The sequence below is a fragment of the Triticum aestivum genome, chromosome 4D (genome assembly GCF_018294505.1).
Source record: "Triticum aestivum cultivar Chinese Spring chromosome 4D, IWGSC CS RefSeq v2.1, whole genome shotgun sequence".
Taxonomy (NCBI): domain Eukaryota; kingdom Viridiplantae; phylum Streptophyta; class Magnoliopsida; order Poales; family Poaceae; genus Triticum; species Triticum aestivum.
In genome coordinates this window covers 493,833,049-493,850,427 of record NC_057805.1, presented here as the reverse complement: position 1 = coordinate 493,850,427, position 17,379 = coordinate 493,833,049, and positions in this window count along the sequence as shown.

Sequence of the window (17,379 nt, the reverse complement as noted above, 5' to 3'; positions counted from 1 at the left end):
ATTTTGAATTTTTTTGAGGATTTTGAAAATGTTTGACCACAGTTTGACCACTTTTCGAGTAGATGATTTTTCATATAAAAAACTTTTTCATCCGAGTTCGTATGCAAAAGTTATGCCCATTTTAAGAAATTCCAGAGAGATTTTGCAAATAAAGTCGAAATTCATATTTGTTAATTTTCCCAACAACTAGACCACATATCAGATGGGAAACTTATTTTATTTTATTTTTTTGACATTTCCATCATTTTCTTTTGTTTTTTCTAAAACTGAAAAGGCGATCCACGCGGGGGGGGGGGGGGTAGAGTTTGAAAATGAGACCTTTAGTACCGGTTCGTGCCATGAACCGGTACTAATGCCTCAAACCCCATTAGTACCGGTTGGTGGCTCGAACCGGGACTAAAGGTCTAACCTTTAGTACCGGTTGGTGCCACGAACCGGTACTAATGGGCATCGCACCCTTTAGTCCCGGTTCGTGGCACCAACCGGGACTGAAGGCCCAGGTGAACCGGGACTAATGCATTAGCCGCACGAACCGGGACCAATGCTCACATTAGTTCCGATTCGTGACTGAACCGGGACTAATGTGAAAACTGCCCTGTGACGAAAGCCCTGTTTTGTACTAGTGCGATGATCTGGGAAGGATAATAGGAGCGTCTGAGGTGAAGTGAAGCCATTCTGTTCTTGAAGCCTGATGTGTTACGCTGGGTTGTTGTAAAAAAGAATTTGCATATATGTGATGGGGAGTTCTTGTGTGATATAAAGAGGAAGTGAAATATGTTGTTGGTTCCAAGAAAAGGAGAAGGGAGTGATTCCCATGGTGCCTCGTTTTTTGCAACGGGACTGTTTTATTTTGGGCGCAAATACAGACAGAGCGACCGTGCTCGTTATAATCTTCCCTGAGCGTGCTAGAAATTTTGGCCGTGACTTAGGCCGAGTGCGCAAAGCGAGCAAGCAGAGCTAGGTCTAGCGCTAGCGGGAGGAAACCCAGAAAAAACTGGGCCTGTCCTACTGAAACGTAAAACATACTACTACTAGCATATCAACGTAACCACATAAATGTACTGTACTGTTTTTTAGATAAGCGGGGGTTTTATTGAGCAACTGCCACTGGAAAGCTTCTGATATCATGGTGTACTACCTCTGTCTCGGTTTATTAGTCTCCTTGTATTTTATGCCAAATTTTGACTTTTGATTTAACCGGAAAACTATAAGTTATATGCCATAAAAATAATATTATTAGAAACCTCTCTCGAATATGAATCCAAAAATGTAAATTTTGGTACATACTTTCTCCCTCCCATAATGTAAGACGTTTTTGCAAACTATGTCTTGCAAAAGTGTCTTACATTATGGGACATAGTACAACTTATATTTTGATCTACGGTCAAAATTAGACACAAAATACGAACATGACCAATAAATTCGGATGGAGGTAGTATTAGACAAAAAATCTTATCACAATTGGGGTCGTCGTCTCACTGAACTACAACTTTCAAAATTTAGACCAAAAACTATCAATTTTTATACTTTGTGTCTAAAAACTACCGAAAACGATTGAGGACCGTTTTGGATGATTTAAACATGTCTACGATAAGCAGGACCCCAATGTCAGGGCTGACGTGGCATGAAAGTCAACTATGTTAGTTTTTTTTTCAAAAGTACGCCAATGACGTACCATATTTTTATAGAGGAAAGAGTGTTAATTACAAGAATCCCGTCTCCGATGCGAACAATGGCGTACTATGTTAGGTTTGACCGTTATGACAGGTGAGGCCCACATGTCATCATCAACCCACTTCTCCCTGAAAATGCTTTCTCTCTGGGAAATTTACTCAAGCACCTTGCATGCCTGCCGGAGCTCGGGCTGGACGAGCTGTGCGGGTTGCAAAGGCGGCCAGCCCTGCCGTCGTTGTCCGTCAGCATGCTGGTGCTTGGCCTCGCAAGTGCAAGCTGGGGTGCAGGCAAGCAGGAGCAGCCGGGAGCTCGGCCTCGTAGGAACGGCCGGGCGTGGCGAGCGGGATGTGGCCAGCTCTATCCCTGTTACGACCCCGTGAGAGATCGAATAGGAAGGGGGAGGAGATCAAGGAGAAGGGATGAGATCCAGAGGTAGGAGAAGGGGTAGGTGAGAAGAGAGTTCAGGATGAGAAGGAATCTGAATTATCTCAATGACAACATGCCTACACTGTCATCACGGCTACACCTTTAACGCCACAGCCTGGCTCAGGCCCACATGTCATATTCACTCTCCTAGTGACGACTATTCCACTGGCTCCTCCTGTGGGTCCAGTTCTTCTTCTCCTTCAAGTTCCTGTTGCTGCACTTGTGCCTCTCTGTCCGCCTCTGCTTCAGTCTGGGGTGTGACTGGAGTGGAGGGCGCGGCATTCGCCCCTCCTTGAAACAGAGCCCCTGCTCCGAGGTCCATCGTCGGAAAATGTTGCTGGAGGAGATTAAAATTTTCCCAAGTGGCACTCGCCGGAGACAACGTACGCCAATGCACAAGTACCTGAGGCACTGCTGTGTTACTTGCTTGACCAAGCGACGCTCCAGAATCGCCTCGGGTACCAGATCGCCAATGGTGAGGTCTGGTGGGGCTGGCAACTGGTTGAACACCGGAGTGTAGTCGGCTGTGAATGGCTTCAATTTGAGAAACGTGAAATACCAGATGAATCTTACTTTCGTGAGGCAAGTCGAGCTTGTATGCGAGGGATCCGACACGGCTGATGACCTTGTACGGCCCAAAGAATTTGTACACAAGCTTTGGACATGGTCTGCTCACCACGGAAGACTGAACATAGGGTTGCAGCTTGAGCAAGACCTGGTCTCCTACTTGAAATTCCCTGTTGGTATGCTTGCGGTCCGCTTGATGTTTCATTCGATGTTGTGCATGCAGCAGATGAGTTTTCAGCATCTCGGTGAACTGTTGGTGCTCTGCCGCCAGCCGATGCAGCGATTCTGGTGTCTTGGTGTTGAATAGGTTGGGAAGAGCACCAAAATTTGGTTCCACTCCATACAGAGCTTTGAATGGCGAACAGTTGATGGCACTATGATGGCTTGAATTATACCAGAACTCTGCCATTGGCAGCCAGCGCTTCCAGCGGTGAGGAGTGTCGTGGACGGCACAGCGCAAATAGTGCTCAAGGCACTGATTCACCTTTTCACTCTGCCCGTTCGTCTGAGGATGGTACGCCGTGGTGTAGAGCAGTTTCGTGCCCACCAGTGCAAAAAGCTCACGCCAGAATGCGCTTGTGAAGATCTTGTCGCGATCAGAGATGATCGAGAGAGGGACCCCATAAAGCTTGACAATATTGTCGAGGAAAGCGCGGGCCACCTGAGTTGCAGTGAATGGGTGATGGAGAGGAATGAAATGCACGTACTTGGAGAGACGGTCGACTACCACTAGAATGACATCGGCGCCATCGGAGCATGGCAACCCCTCGATAAAATCCATTGTCACCTCGCTCCAGGCGCGCTCTGGAATTGGCAATGGCTGCAGAGTACCGGCCGGGTGTGTGTGCTCATGCTTGGTCTGTTGACATGTCTGGCATTGCTTGACAAATTCTTCTACTTGCAGCTTCATACCGGGCCAGTAGAACAAATTTTTCAGTCTTAGATATGTAGGACGTATGCCGGAGTGACCCCCAACAGCTGCTGCATGTAGTTCTGTGATTAACTTGGTCTGTAAGGCTGCATGTTCCCAATCCACAAGCGACCTTTATACTTAATCATTCCTCTGTCCAGTTCATGTCTTTGATCATCCGGACTGTGTACTGCTAGATCCTGGAGCAACTCTATGGTCTTGGCGTCCGTGGCGTACAAGTTGCGCACTTCCTGAATCCATGATGGCTGGCAAGTGGAGGTAGCCGTAATGGTCAACAAATGGCCTAATCGAGGGAGTGAGTCCGCGGCTGTGTTCTCGGCGCCACGCCTGTACTTGAATTTAAACTGAAGACCACCGAGCTTGGCCATTGCCTTGCGTTGCAACTCTGAACCCAGATGTTGTTCCCCCAGTGTGCATAAACTTTTGTGGCCCGTCAGTATCGTGAATTCTCCTCGCTCAAATATGGACGCCAACGATCGATCGCCATCATTACTGCCAAGAACTCCTTCTCATACACAGATAACTTGCTGTTGTTGAGTCCCAACGCGCGACTGAGAAACGCGATTGGATGTCCCTGTTGCATCAAGATAGCGCCAATGCCGGTGTCACATGCGTCAGTTTCGACAGTGAAAGGCAGTGTAAAATCCGGCAATGCCAACACAGGCATGGTCATCATGGCCTGCTTGAGTTGCTCAAATGCTTCTGAGGCTACCGCTGACCAGAGAAATCCCTTTTTTGTGAGCAACAGATTCAATGGTTTTGCTATGATGCTGTAATTTCTAACGAATTTGCGGTAGTATCCCGTCAGTCCTAAGAAAGCCCTTAGTTCTGTTGGTGAGGATGGTTGTGGCCACTTCTGAATTGCATCAGTCTTCTCTGTTTTTGTTGCCACCCCTTCCGCAGAAATGACATGCCCAAGATAATTGAGCGACGGCTGCGCAAACGAACACTTTGATAGCTTGGCGTATAATTGATTCTGACGCAGAGTGGTGAAAACCTGGCGAAGATGCTGTAAATGTTCATCGAAGGAAGGACTGTAAGTCAAAATGTCATCCAGGAACGCAATGACATACTTGCGCGTTGCCGGGGCAAAAACTGAATTTACCAGGCACTGGAAGGTGGGAGGACCATTCGTCACTCCAAATGGCATCACGCGAAACTGAAAATGGCCGTGGTGGGTCTTGAAGGCTGTTTTATCCTCATCCTCAGGGCGCATCCTTATTTGGTGGTAACCAGAGCACAGATCGAGTTTGGAAAAGAAGCGAGCACCGGCCAACTCGTCAAGCAATTCATCGATAATGGGCAAGGGAAACTTATTCTTGATGGTGATGTCATTTAGACGATGGTAATCAACACTGAAACGCCATGTATCGTCTTTCTTTTTGACCAGCAAAACTGGAGCTGCGAAGGGGCTTATACTGGTGGTGATCAAACCGGCCTGAAGCATTTCTACAACATGGCGCTCTATCTCATCTTTCTGCAGTGGCGAATAGTGGTACGGTCGGACATTATGTGGAGTAGCTCCGGGTTCCAAATGAATTGCATGATCAAAAGTGCAGTGAGGGGGCAGAGTCGTTGGCTCCTGAAACACATCAACAAACTCATCAAGCAGCACTTGCACTTGTGATGGCACGGGCTCCTTGGTTTCTGATGCCGATTCAGTTGTGTGAATCACTGCTAGACCCCAAACCTCATTGCCCTGTATCCATTTGGACAGTTGCTCTGCTATGATTTCTGCCAGTGCCGGCTCTGTCGGCGCGCGCACTCCTTGTAGCTTAATGTTAGTACTGCCATGACGAAACTCCAATGTTTTCAAGCCCCAATGACAATTCGTAGGACTGAATTGCGCCAACCAATCGACCCCTAGCACTGCATCATAAGCACCCAGATCCAGCAAACGCATGTCTGTAGCAAATGTGTTTCCCTGGCACCACCATTGCAGTTGAGCTACTAGTTGATTGGACTGTAGTGAATCGCCATTAGCTACTCGAACTGTCACTGGTTCTGCACCTTGCACCTGACAGCCAGCCCTGCGTGCAAATTCCGAGTTCACAAAAGTGTGAGGGCTACCCGAGTCCACCAACAGAAGCATCACCTGATTGCCCACTAAAGCTCGTAGTCGTATGGTTTCTGCTGACTCCGTGCCGGCTACCGCGTGAACCGAGATATGATAGCATGCGGCAGCATCCTCTAGAAGATCGTCAAGCAGCTCGAGAGCACGGATTGCTTCGTCCGACAGGAGCTCACCATGAGTACCCACCTCGATCGTGAGCAACTGCCCAACTCTGTTACACTTGTGTTCTCGCGTGTACTTGTCCCCACATTTGAAGCACAAGCCATTGGCTCGCCTGAATTCCTGGAGCTGCCGTTCCCGACCGAAGTCATCGGGGCCGCGCTTGGCGCCATCAATGCATGGTTGGGCTGGTGGTGGAGCGAGCGCAGGCACAGGTGCTGGTGGGATTGCACGCGCATATACCAGCGGACGACCCCTTGGCCTGTTGTTGTTTGTTTCCTCTTCCTGCATCCTGGCCAGCGCTGCCGCTCTGGACACACTTGTGGGCGCATGTTGGTGCACCCCGGTACGCACCTCGTCTCGCAGTCCAATGATGAATTGCGACACAAAGAACTTATGGTTGAGGGAGGGATCCATTGCGATCAGATGGTACATGATTGCCTCGAAGGAGAGACGGTATTCTGCAACTGTGCTTGTCTGTTTGAGATGATGAAGACGATGCATAAGAGTGCCAAACTCATCCTGACCAAACTCCGCTTGCACTGTTGCAGTGAATGTGTACCAATCGCCGATGTCGTGGAGGCGCTTGTGTGCTTCACACCACAAAGCCGCATGCCCTTCCATGTATAGCACCGCCGTGGCGACCCACTGCTCTGGAGGCGTCTGGTAGAGCTTGAAATAAGTGTGGCAGAGGTCAAACCAAAGCCGCGGCGTCTCACCACCAAATCGCGGAAAATCATGTTTGGGTGGCTTATGGTGGTAGTGCTCGCGGGGCGGTGGGGAAACTTGGCGGTCCTGGTGACCGGCCTGGCGATCCACCACAGGTGGTTGCTGGATCGGGCGATGGAGAAGCGGGCCCCCCCGGTTGACAAGTACGGCTGCCACGGGCGCGGTCGATGAAGGCGGCGTTGCACGCGCGACTGTGTCGTGGTTAGCCTGTTGACGCTTGACGGCGTCCAGACCCTCGCCGAAATCGGCCACCTAGGTGCCGAGCTGCTTGACCTCCGTGGATAGAGAAGAAACTTTTTGCAGTAATTCCTCCAAAGTTTTCTGCACACCCTCCATGGCTTGCAACACAAATTTCGTCCGAGCCGATGGAGTCGCCGACGGCGCCGTTGCAACCTCCCTAAATCGAGCCTACCCCGCTAGGGATTTCGCGTCTGGTCACCGGAGCAACTGGACACCCTTTGCGGTGGATGTTACGGCTCAATCGCGGGATTGTGGTGCAGCGGTGGACCGGCAAAGCTCTGAATACCACGTTGTTACGACCCCGTGAGAGATCGAACAGGAAGGGGGAGGAGATCAAGGAGAAGGGGATGAGATCCAGATGTTGAAATTTGAGATGGGCTCTAGGCCCATGTAGCAAGTTCTGAAAAATCTCTAAGGGCCCATGTGGGTTATATGGCACTAGGTGTAGTGGGAAGTTTAGTCCCACCCCGGAAGTGGAAGAGGAGTTGGACCTCCTTATAAGGGTTTCTCTTCTACATGCTATTGGAGCTTGAGAAGAGAAGAGGCCCTCGCGCACTCCTCCTCCGCCGCCCGCCTCGTCACGACGCGGCGCCCACGCGCTTATTTTTGCCAGTCAGTAACGGAGAGTTTTCTGATAGCTGGGCCACGATCTGAGACGCCCACCGTCGTTCCCTTGCTGCTGCTGCCGCCGGTGACTCCACCGCGTACACGGTCGACGGGAGAGCAGGTCTCCGAAACCACGCCCTTCTGGTTCCTGTACGGGGTGAGGGGCGAATAGGTTTTTGGGCAGCGATTACGCGACTGCTCACTTCCGATCGTCTACTTCCTCTACGTCCGCGTCGCCTTCATCATCACCATGTCCACCGACGCCGAACGTGCCGCCGCCGAGAAAGCTGAAGCTGACAAGAAGGCCGCCGAGGACGCCGCTGCTGCCACCAAAGCCGCGGCCTCTGCATGGCCTACTGGAGGGTATAACTCGTTTATCCCGCTCCTACTGTTTTCTGTTTTAGCCATGCTAGCGTTATACGTAGATCTTTCTGCAATTAGCGTAGTATGTGCTAGTTTGACTGAATATCAGTATGCGATCATATGTGTCGATGCCATGCTAGTGATTTACTCGTGGATTAATTTAATCGAGAAATTGCCTATTTACTCAACAATCCAAAAACCTATTATGTGTAGGAATTTTTCGGCAAGTGGCTTTGCCGCTGCACTGAAACCGGATAAGTTTACCGGTACATACTTTAAGCGTTGGCAGACTAAGACCACGTTATGGCTCACGGCTATGAACGTGTTCTGGGTCACCGGTGTCTCCACGGGAACGATTGCTCCTGAACAGGAGAAGGCGTTCAAGGAGGCTACCGTTGTGTTTCTCGGAGCAGTTCTTAGCGTGATCGGAGATAAACTGGTCGACGCATATTTACATGTGCATGTCGCCAAGGACTTATGGGAGGCGCTCGAATCTAAGTTCGGGGCAGCCGATGCCGGAAGCGAGATGTATATTATAGAGCAGTTCCATGATTACAAGATGGTTGAAAACCGTCCTGTATTGGAGCAGGCTCATGAGATAATATGCATTGTTAAGGAGCTTGAACTTCTTAAGTGCGAGTTACCGGGCAAGTTTGTCGCGGGCTGCATAATCGCTAAGCTCCCTAATTCCTGGAGGAACTTTGCCACCACTCTGAAACATCAGAGGCGTGAATTCTCCGTGGAGGATGTCATTGGCCATCTGAGTGTTGAGCAGAATTCAAGGGCAAAGGACTCGCACGGAAAAGGGGCCGAAGGGACTTCTGTCGCCAACATGGTGAACCAGAAGAACTTCAACTCCCACAAGCCCAAGGGAAAGAACGGTGCCCAACACAATACCGACTTTAAGAAGAAGGGTAAGAAGACCTTCAAGAAGAACAAGAAGGACGAGGGCTGCTTCACTTGTGGTTCGGTTGAACATTGGGCCAACAAGTGCCCAAACAAGTACAAGAAGTCAGGACAGGACTCCAAGTCCGTCAACATGATTGTGGACAACAATGAGAATGGTGCACCTGGGTACGGTAATTTATTTACTGTTTTTTCAGTGTTTCAGCCCACCGATTGGTGGGTGGACACAGGTGCAGGTGTACATGTGTGTGCTGACATGTCATTGTTCACTTCTTACCAGGTCACAGGCCACGGGTCCATATTGATGGGGAATGGCGCGAGTGCTTCTGTTCATGGTGTTGGCACGGTCGATCTGAAGTTTACTTCGGGAAGGATCGTGCAGCTGAAGAACGTGCAGCATGTCCCCGCCATCAAGAAGAACCTCGTTAGTGGCTCCCTTCTATGTAGAGAAGGGTTTAAGTTGGTTTTCGAGTCTAATAAATTAGTTGTTACGAAATATGGACTCTTTGTTGGAAAAGGTTATGAGAGCGGAGGGATGTTCCGCCTTTCCCTCGCAGATTTTTGTAATAAAGTCGTGAACCATGTTCATTCGAATGTTAATGAATCTGAGGTTTGGCATTCACGTCTTTGTCACATTAGTTTCGGTGTTATGACGCGGCTAGCCAAGTTGGATTTAATCCCGAGTTTTACTTTAGCCAAAGGCTCTAAGTGCCTTTCATGTGTGCAAGCTAAGCAACCCGCAAGCCTCACAAGGCCGCGGAGGAGAGACACTTGGCACCATTAGAACTCATACATTCTGATCTTTGTGAGATGAATGGTGTGTTGACTAAAGGTGGAAAGAAATACTTCATGACATTGATAGATGATTCCTCTAGATATTGCTATGTGTACCTGTTAAATACTAAAGATGAGGCTCTACACTACTTTAAAATCTATAAGGCAGAAGTTGAGAATCAACTTGAAAAGAAAATTAAACGAGTCCGGTCAGATCGTGGTGGAGAGTACTTCTCGAGTGAGTTTGATTCCTTCTGTGCGGAACACGGCATTATTCATGAGAGGACGCCTCCCTATTCACCCCAGTCAAACGGGGTTGCCGAGCGGAAAAACCGTACTCTAACTGATTTGGTTAACGCCATGTTAGATACATCGGGTTTATCCAAGGCATGGTGGGGGGAGGCTATATTGACGGCATGTCATGTCCTGAATAAAGTTCCGACAAAGGATAATGAGATCACTCCCTATGAGAAATGGGCAAAGAGGAGGACAACACTCTCGTACTTGCGCACTTGGGGCTGTCTGGCGAAAGTCAATGTGCCGATCCCCAAAAAGCGTAAGCTTGGACCCAAGACTGTGGACTGCGTTAATTTGGGCTACGCTAAGAACAGCGTTGGCTATAGATTTCTAGTAGTGAAATCTGAGGTACCTGACCAGAAGGTCGGTACAATTATGGAGTCTAAGGATGCTACATTCTTCGAGGATACTTTTCCTATGAGAGATATGCAAAGCACTCCTAGACAGGAATCTGAGGAGACTCCTGAACCTGCCATCCCTATGGAATATTATGAACAAACACATGATGAAAATCCTGAGGAGGATGACGAGGAAACCCTTGGTAGGGGCAAGAGACAAAGGACTGCAAAGACCTTTGGTGATGATTTCTTCGTGTACCTCGTGGATGATACTCCCACTTCTATTTCAGAAGCGTATGCCTCTTCAGAAGCTGACTACTGGAAGGATGCGGTCCGTAATGAGATGGATTCCATCATGGCTAACGGGACATGGGAGATCACTGAATGTCCTTATGGTTGTAAACCATTAGGATGTAAGTGGGTGTTCAAGAAGAAGCTTAGGCCCGATGGTACGATTGAAAAGTACAAGGCTAGGCTTGTGGCCAAGGGCTATGACCAGAAAGAAGAGGAAGATTACTTCGACACTTATTCACCTGTAGCTAGACTGACCACCATTCGAGTATTACTCTCGTTGGCAGCCTCGCATGGTCTTCTCGTCCACCAGATGGATGTTAAGACGGCTTTTCTGAATGGAGAGCTAAAAGAGGAAATCTACATGCAACAGCCAGATGGCTTTGTGATAGATGGTCAGGAAAGAAAGGTGTGTAGGTTGCTGAAATCTTTATATGGCCTGAAGCAAGCACCTAAGCAATGGCATGATAAGTTTAATACAACTCTGACATCTGTTGGTTTCATTGTTAATGAGGCTGACAAATGTGTATACTATCGCCATGGTGGGGGTGAAGGAGTTATACTGTGCTTGTATGTTGATGACATACTGATATTCGGAACCAACCTCAAAGTCATTGAGGAGGTCAAGTCGTTTTTGTCTCAGAACTTTGAGATGAAAGACCTTGGTGTGGCTGATGTTATCTTGAACATCAAGCTACTGAGAGATAATGAGGGTGGGATTACACTTCTGCAATCCCACTATGTTGAGAAGGTGTTGAGTCGTTTTGGATATTCGGATTGCACACCATCTCAAACACCATATGATCCTAGCATGTTGATTCGAAAGTCCAAAGGCACGGCTATAGATTAGTTGAGATACTCTCAAATCATTGGTTCACTGATGTACCTAGCGAGCGCAACGAGGCCGGACATCGCGTTTGCTGTGAGCAAACTGAGCCGGTTTGTTTCCAAACCGGGTGATGTACATTGGCATGCTGTTGAACGAGTCATGCGCTATCTGAAAGGTACTATGAACTATGGACTTCACTATACCGGAGACCCGTCGGTACTTGAAGGGTATAGTGATGCAAATTGGATCTCTGATGCTGATGAGATGAAGGCCACAACTGGGTATATGTTTACTCTTGGAGGTGGCGCTGTTTCCTGGAAGTCTTGCAAGCAAACGATCTTAACGAGATCGACAATGGAAGCAGAATTAACGGCATTAGACACATCTGGTGTTGAAGCGAGATGGCTTCGAGATCTTTTGATGGACTTGCCATTGGTTGATAAACCGGTTCCGGCTATCCTTATGAACTGTGACAATCAGACTGTCATCACCAAGGTGAAGAGTTCAAAGGACAACATGAAGTCCACCAAACACATAAGAATGAGATTAAAAGCTGTCAGAAAATTAAGAAACTCTGGAGTGATAGCGTTGGACTATGTCCATACGGCTAAGAATCTGGCAGATCCCTTTACGAAAGGGCTATCACGTGTTGTGATAGATAATGCATCGAGGGAGATGGGTATGAGACCCACATGAGTTGCCATGGTAGTAACCCAACCTATGTGATCGGAGATCCCGTGAATTAGGACCTGGGAAAACAAGCCAGTGGTGAACTGAGGAGAGTAACTATACTAACCCACTCCGTTGGAGATGCAATACTCTCGATACTGTATGGTAGGATGACTACTGTCTTAATGTGTTCCCAAGCTTATATAAGCAAGATGCTATCCTACAGAGTGATCTTTGGAGGAACACACCTATATGAGTCCGACTGCTGGTCACAGTCTATGAGATTTGGGTGATCTCTAGTAAGCTCATGAATAGGCCAGGAGTGTGACTTATATGCTCCACCCGAGGGGTCAGCCTTCGGCAGCCCAGTACTAGTGAGACATGTGGTGAAACTTCTTTACGCCAAACTGACAATTCAAGGCATAGTCCATTGTTCAGTTGTGAAGGAGTGTAGCTACTTGCTCTAGGTGAAGCTCAACCGTAACAGGTCTTCACTGAAACACTGGTATATCGAAACAGTAATTGGAACAGAGGACACAATGGGCCCTCGAGATCTAGTGGGGGATTGCTGAAATTTGAGATGGGCTCTAGGCCCATGTAGCAATTTCTGAAAAATCTCTAAGGGCCCATGTGGGTTATGTGGCACTAGGTGTAGTGGGAAGTTTAGTCCCACCCCGGAAGTGGAAGAGGAGTTGGACCTCCTTATAAGGGTTTCTCTTCTACATGCTATTGGAGCTTGAGAAGAGAAGAGGCCCTCGCGCACTCCTCCTCCGCCGCCCGCCTCGCCACGCCACGCCACGCCTCGTCATGACGCGCCGCGGGTTGCGGGATTGAGCCGAGCCGAGCTTACACCTACGCGCTTATTTTTGCCAGTCAATAACGGAGAGTTTTCTGACAGCTGGGCCACGATCTGAGACGTCGGATCGTGGGCTGTCACGGACTTGGACGTGGGTCGAGCCCACGTCTCTCCACGCGGCTGCGCCTATAAGTGTGCGGTGTCTCCTAACCCTAGCCGCCACGAACAGATCACATCTGCTCCACGCGCACGCCCACCGTCGTTCCCTTGCTGCTGCTGCCGCCGATGACTCCATCCCGTCCGCCGCGTACACGGTCGACGGGAGAGCAGGTCTCCGAAACCACGCCCTTCTGGTTCCTGTACGGGGTGAGGGGCGAATAGGTTTTTGGGCAGCGATTACGCGACTGCTCACTTCCGATCGTCTACTTCCTCTACGTCTGCGTCGCCTTCATCATCACCATGTCCACCGACGCCGAACGTGCCGCCGCCGAGAAAGCTGAAGCTGACAAGAAGGCCGCCGAGGACGCCACTGCTGCCACCAAAGCCGCGGCCTCTGCATGGCCTACTGGAGGGTATAACTCGTTTATCCCGCTCCTACTGTTTTCTGTTTTAGCCATGCTAGCGTTATACGTAGATCTTTCTGTAATTAGCGTAGTATGTGCTAGTTTGACTGAATATCAGTATGCGATCATATGTGTCAATGCCATGCTAGTGATTTACTCGTGGATTAATTTAATCGAGAAATTGCCTATTTACTCAACACCAGAGGTAGGAGAACGGGTAGGTGAGAAGAGAGTTCACGATGAGAAGAAATCTGAATTATCTCAATGACAACATGCTTACACTGCCATCACGGCTACACCTTTAACGCCACAGCCTGGCTCAGGCCCACACGTCATACTCACCTTTCTAGTGACGACTATTCTACTGGCTCCTCCTGTGGGTCCAGTTCTTCTTCTCCTCCAAGTTCCTGTTGCTGCACTTATGCCTCTCTGTCCGCCTCTGCTTCAGTCTGGGGCGTGACTGCAGTGGAGGGCGTGACAATTCCCTTCAGCTCCGCCGCGTGAACCTGTCCAGCCGCCGGGGATGGGCGAGATGGCCTAGTCCCGAGGGGTGCGGCTGACGCGGGCCAGAGATGGCGGTGCGGCCGTCGTTCTAAGCGCGGACGAGGAGGGGAAGAGCTGCAGCGTTGGACACCTCCCTCGCGGTGCAGCTCAAGCGGCAGCGATGACAACCTCGCGCCACTTGACCCGACGCCAGAACGGTTCGACGGCCGGAAGGGAAGACGGCGATGATAACCTCCGCCTCGTCGGCCGTGTTCTCTTACGCGCCTACGGCCTCCTCTGCCATGCAGGCCGCCGCGGCGCCCTATATCGTGCAGGACGACGTGGTCGACCACCACGGTCGGAGGCTCCACACCGCCAACTTCCCGAGATACCCCAGCATGGTGATGGCGCCGGAGGCCCGGAGCCCATGGTCGCCGCGCGTCGCTGGGGCTCGACCTGCAGCTCAGCTTGTAGCTCAATGAGCAAGAGCCGCGTACTGTACTGCTTCCTGCTCCAGCCGCGCCACTCCGGTCGAGCGAGATTGAGATATCCCGGAACTCCCCTGCTTCCCATGCACACGATGTGTTCGAGAAAATGCTAAATAAAGAAAGGAGGAGAAGTAGATGCGGTCCACACCTTTCATAACAACAAATATAACAGTCAAAATAAATGGAGTTAGTTATGCCGCCATGTTGGCCCTGACAAGTGGGTCTCATATGTCGGAAACGTGTTTAAAATCTCTAAAACAGTCATCAATCGTTTTCGTAGTTCTTAGGCACAAAATTAGAAAAAAAGATAGTTTTTGTCAAATTTTGAAAATTGTAGTTCAGTGAGACCACGACCCCAGTTGTGATTTTTTTGTCAAATACTCAAAATATCATGAGGTTTTATGAAGCACACGACCCGCCGGCAGCACATACGCTGCCTTTACTTTTTTTTGAGAGTACACCGCATATCATATTTGTATAGAAGGTAGAAGTTGAAATACAAGCCACTATAATTTGCGGGAACAACAAGTGTAGCAAGAACAACACACCCGAGCTAATCGACATATTAGCCACCACGACAAATACAAACACAACGAAAAAGGTCTAGCCCTAAACCAACCATCTAGCCACGTCACAACAAAGGCAGATCACCACAAGAGCAACAACTACAACTGGACTTTCTTTGCCAACGTTCTACCACTCTCGAATGCCTAAGAGGAGACAATGAGTGGCTAGCAGGACTCGGTCGGTCCCGAGAAAGCCAACGACTTGGGGCACCGGCAGCTGCGTACATAGTGTCCACGAAGATCAACTCGCGCCAGCGGCAAGCACCGGAGAGCCACACCATAGGACCTCAAGTCAGGTCTCCGCCCACGATGCTCTCAACAGACTGACGATGCCAACACACCACCATCTTCGGTCCTACGATGGACCAAGGCTTTCGCCCGGAGAACACAACCCGATCAAGAAGAAGAGATGTCGATGCACCTTGGCGATGCCTCCAAGGAGGGAAACAACACCAACGGGCGGCATGATCGCCAGCTCCAACCGAAGTCGAGTAGGACTTCCATCCACACCATCACATGATGTTACTACACAACTTATTCTTGTAGACTCGTGTTGGGCCTCTAAGCACAGAGTTTTGTAGGACAGTAGCAATTTTTCCTCAAGTGGATGACCTAAGGTTTATCAATCCGTGGGAGGCATAGGATGAAGATGGTCTCTCTCAAGCAACCCTGCAACCAAATACGAGAAATCTCTGGTGTCCCCAACACACCCAATACAATGGCAAATTGTATAGGTGCACTAGTTTCGTGAAAAGATCGTGATACAAGTGTAGTATGGATGGTAGATATAGGTTTTTATAATCAGAAAATATAAAAACAGATGGGCATCAAGTGATAAAATGGAGCACAAATGGTATGGCAATGCTTGAAAATAAGGCCCAGGGTTCATACTTTCACTAGTGCAATCTCTCAACAGTGCTAACATAACTGAATCGTATAACAATCCCTCAACATGCGACAATGAGTCACTCCAAAGTTCTTATCTAGCGGAGAATATAAGATAAAATTGTTGTAGGGTACGAAACCACCGCAAAGTTATCTTTTCCGATCAATCTATTGAGCCATCCCTATAAGTGTCACAAACAGCCGTAGAGTTCGTACTAAAATAACATCATATGATATGCATCAACCAACTCTAATGTCACATAGATACTCCAATGTCACCACAAGTATCCATGATTTGATTATTCGATATGCATCAAACTGTTGGAGATCGTAGCAGAATTTTAAAATTTCCTACGCATCACCAAGATCCATCTATGGAGTATACTAGCAACGAGGGGAAAGGAGTGCATCTACATACCCTTGTAGATCGCGAGCGGAAGCGTTCAAGTGAACGGGGTTGATGGAGTCGTACTCGCCGTGATCCAAATCACCAATGACCGAGTGCCGAACGGACGGCACCTCCGCGTTCAACACACGTACGGAGCAGCGACGTCTCCTCCTTCTTGATCCAGCAAGGGGGAAGGAGAGGTTGATGGAGATCCAGCAGCATGACGGCGTGGTGGTGGAAGTAGCGGGGATCTCGGCAGGGCTTCGCCAAGCTTCTGCGAGAGGGAGAGGTGTTGCAGGGGGAGAGGGAGGCGCCAGGGGCTGTGGTACTGTTGCCCTCCCTCCCCCCCACTATATATAGGCCCCCTGGGAGGGGGGGCGCCGGCCCTGGATCCCATCTACAAGGGGGGGGGGGGCGGCCAGGGGGGAAGCTTGCCCCCCAAGGCAAGTGGGGCGCCCCCCACCCCTAGGGTTTCCAACCCTAGGCGCAGGGGAGGCCCAAGGGGGGTGCCCCAGCCCACTAAGGGCTGGTTCCCTACCCACTTCAGCCCATGGGGCCCTCCGGGATAGGTGGCCCCACCCGGTGGACCCCCGAGACCCTTCCGGTGTCCCGGTACAATACCGATAACCCCCGAAACTTTCCCGGTGGCCAAAACTGGACTTCCTATATATAATTCTTCACCTCCGGACCATTCCGGAACTCCTCGTGACGTCCGGGATCTCATCCGGGACTCCGAACAACTTTCGGGTTTCCGCATACTCATATCTCTACAACCCTAGCATCACCGAACCTTAAGTGTGTAGACCCTACGGGTTCGGGAGACATGCAGACATGACCGAGACGCCTCTCCGGTCAATAACCAACAGCTGGATCTGGATACCCATGTTGGCTCCCACATGTTCCACGATGATCTCATCGGATGAACCACGATGTCGAGGATTCAATCAATCCCGTATACAATTCCCTTTGTTAATCGGTATGTTACTTGCCCGAGATTCGATCGTCGGTATCCCAATACCTTGTTCAATCTCGTTACCGGCAAGTCTCTTTACTCGTACCGTATTGCATGATCCCGTGGCTAACTCCTTAGTCACATTGAGCTCATTATGATGATGCATTACCGAGTGGGCCCAGAGATACCTCTCCGTCATACGGAGTGACAAATCCCAGTCTCGATCCGTGCCAACCCAACAGACACTTTCGGAGATACCCGTAGTGCACCTTTATAGTCACCCAGTTACGTTGTGACATTTGGCACACCCAAAGCACTCCTACGGCATCCGGGAGTTGCACGATCTCATGGTCTAAGGAAAAGATACTTGACATTGGAAAAGCTC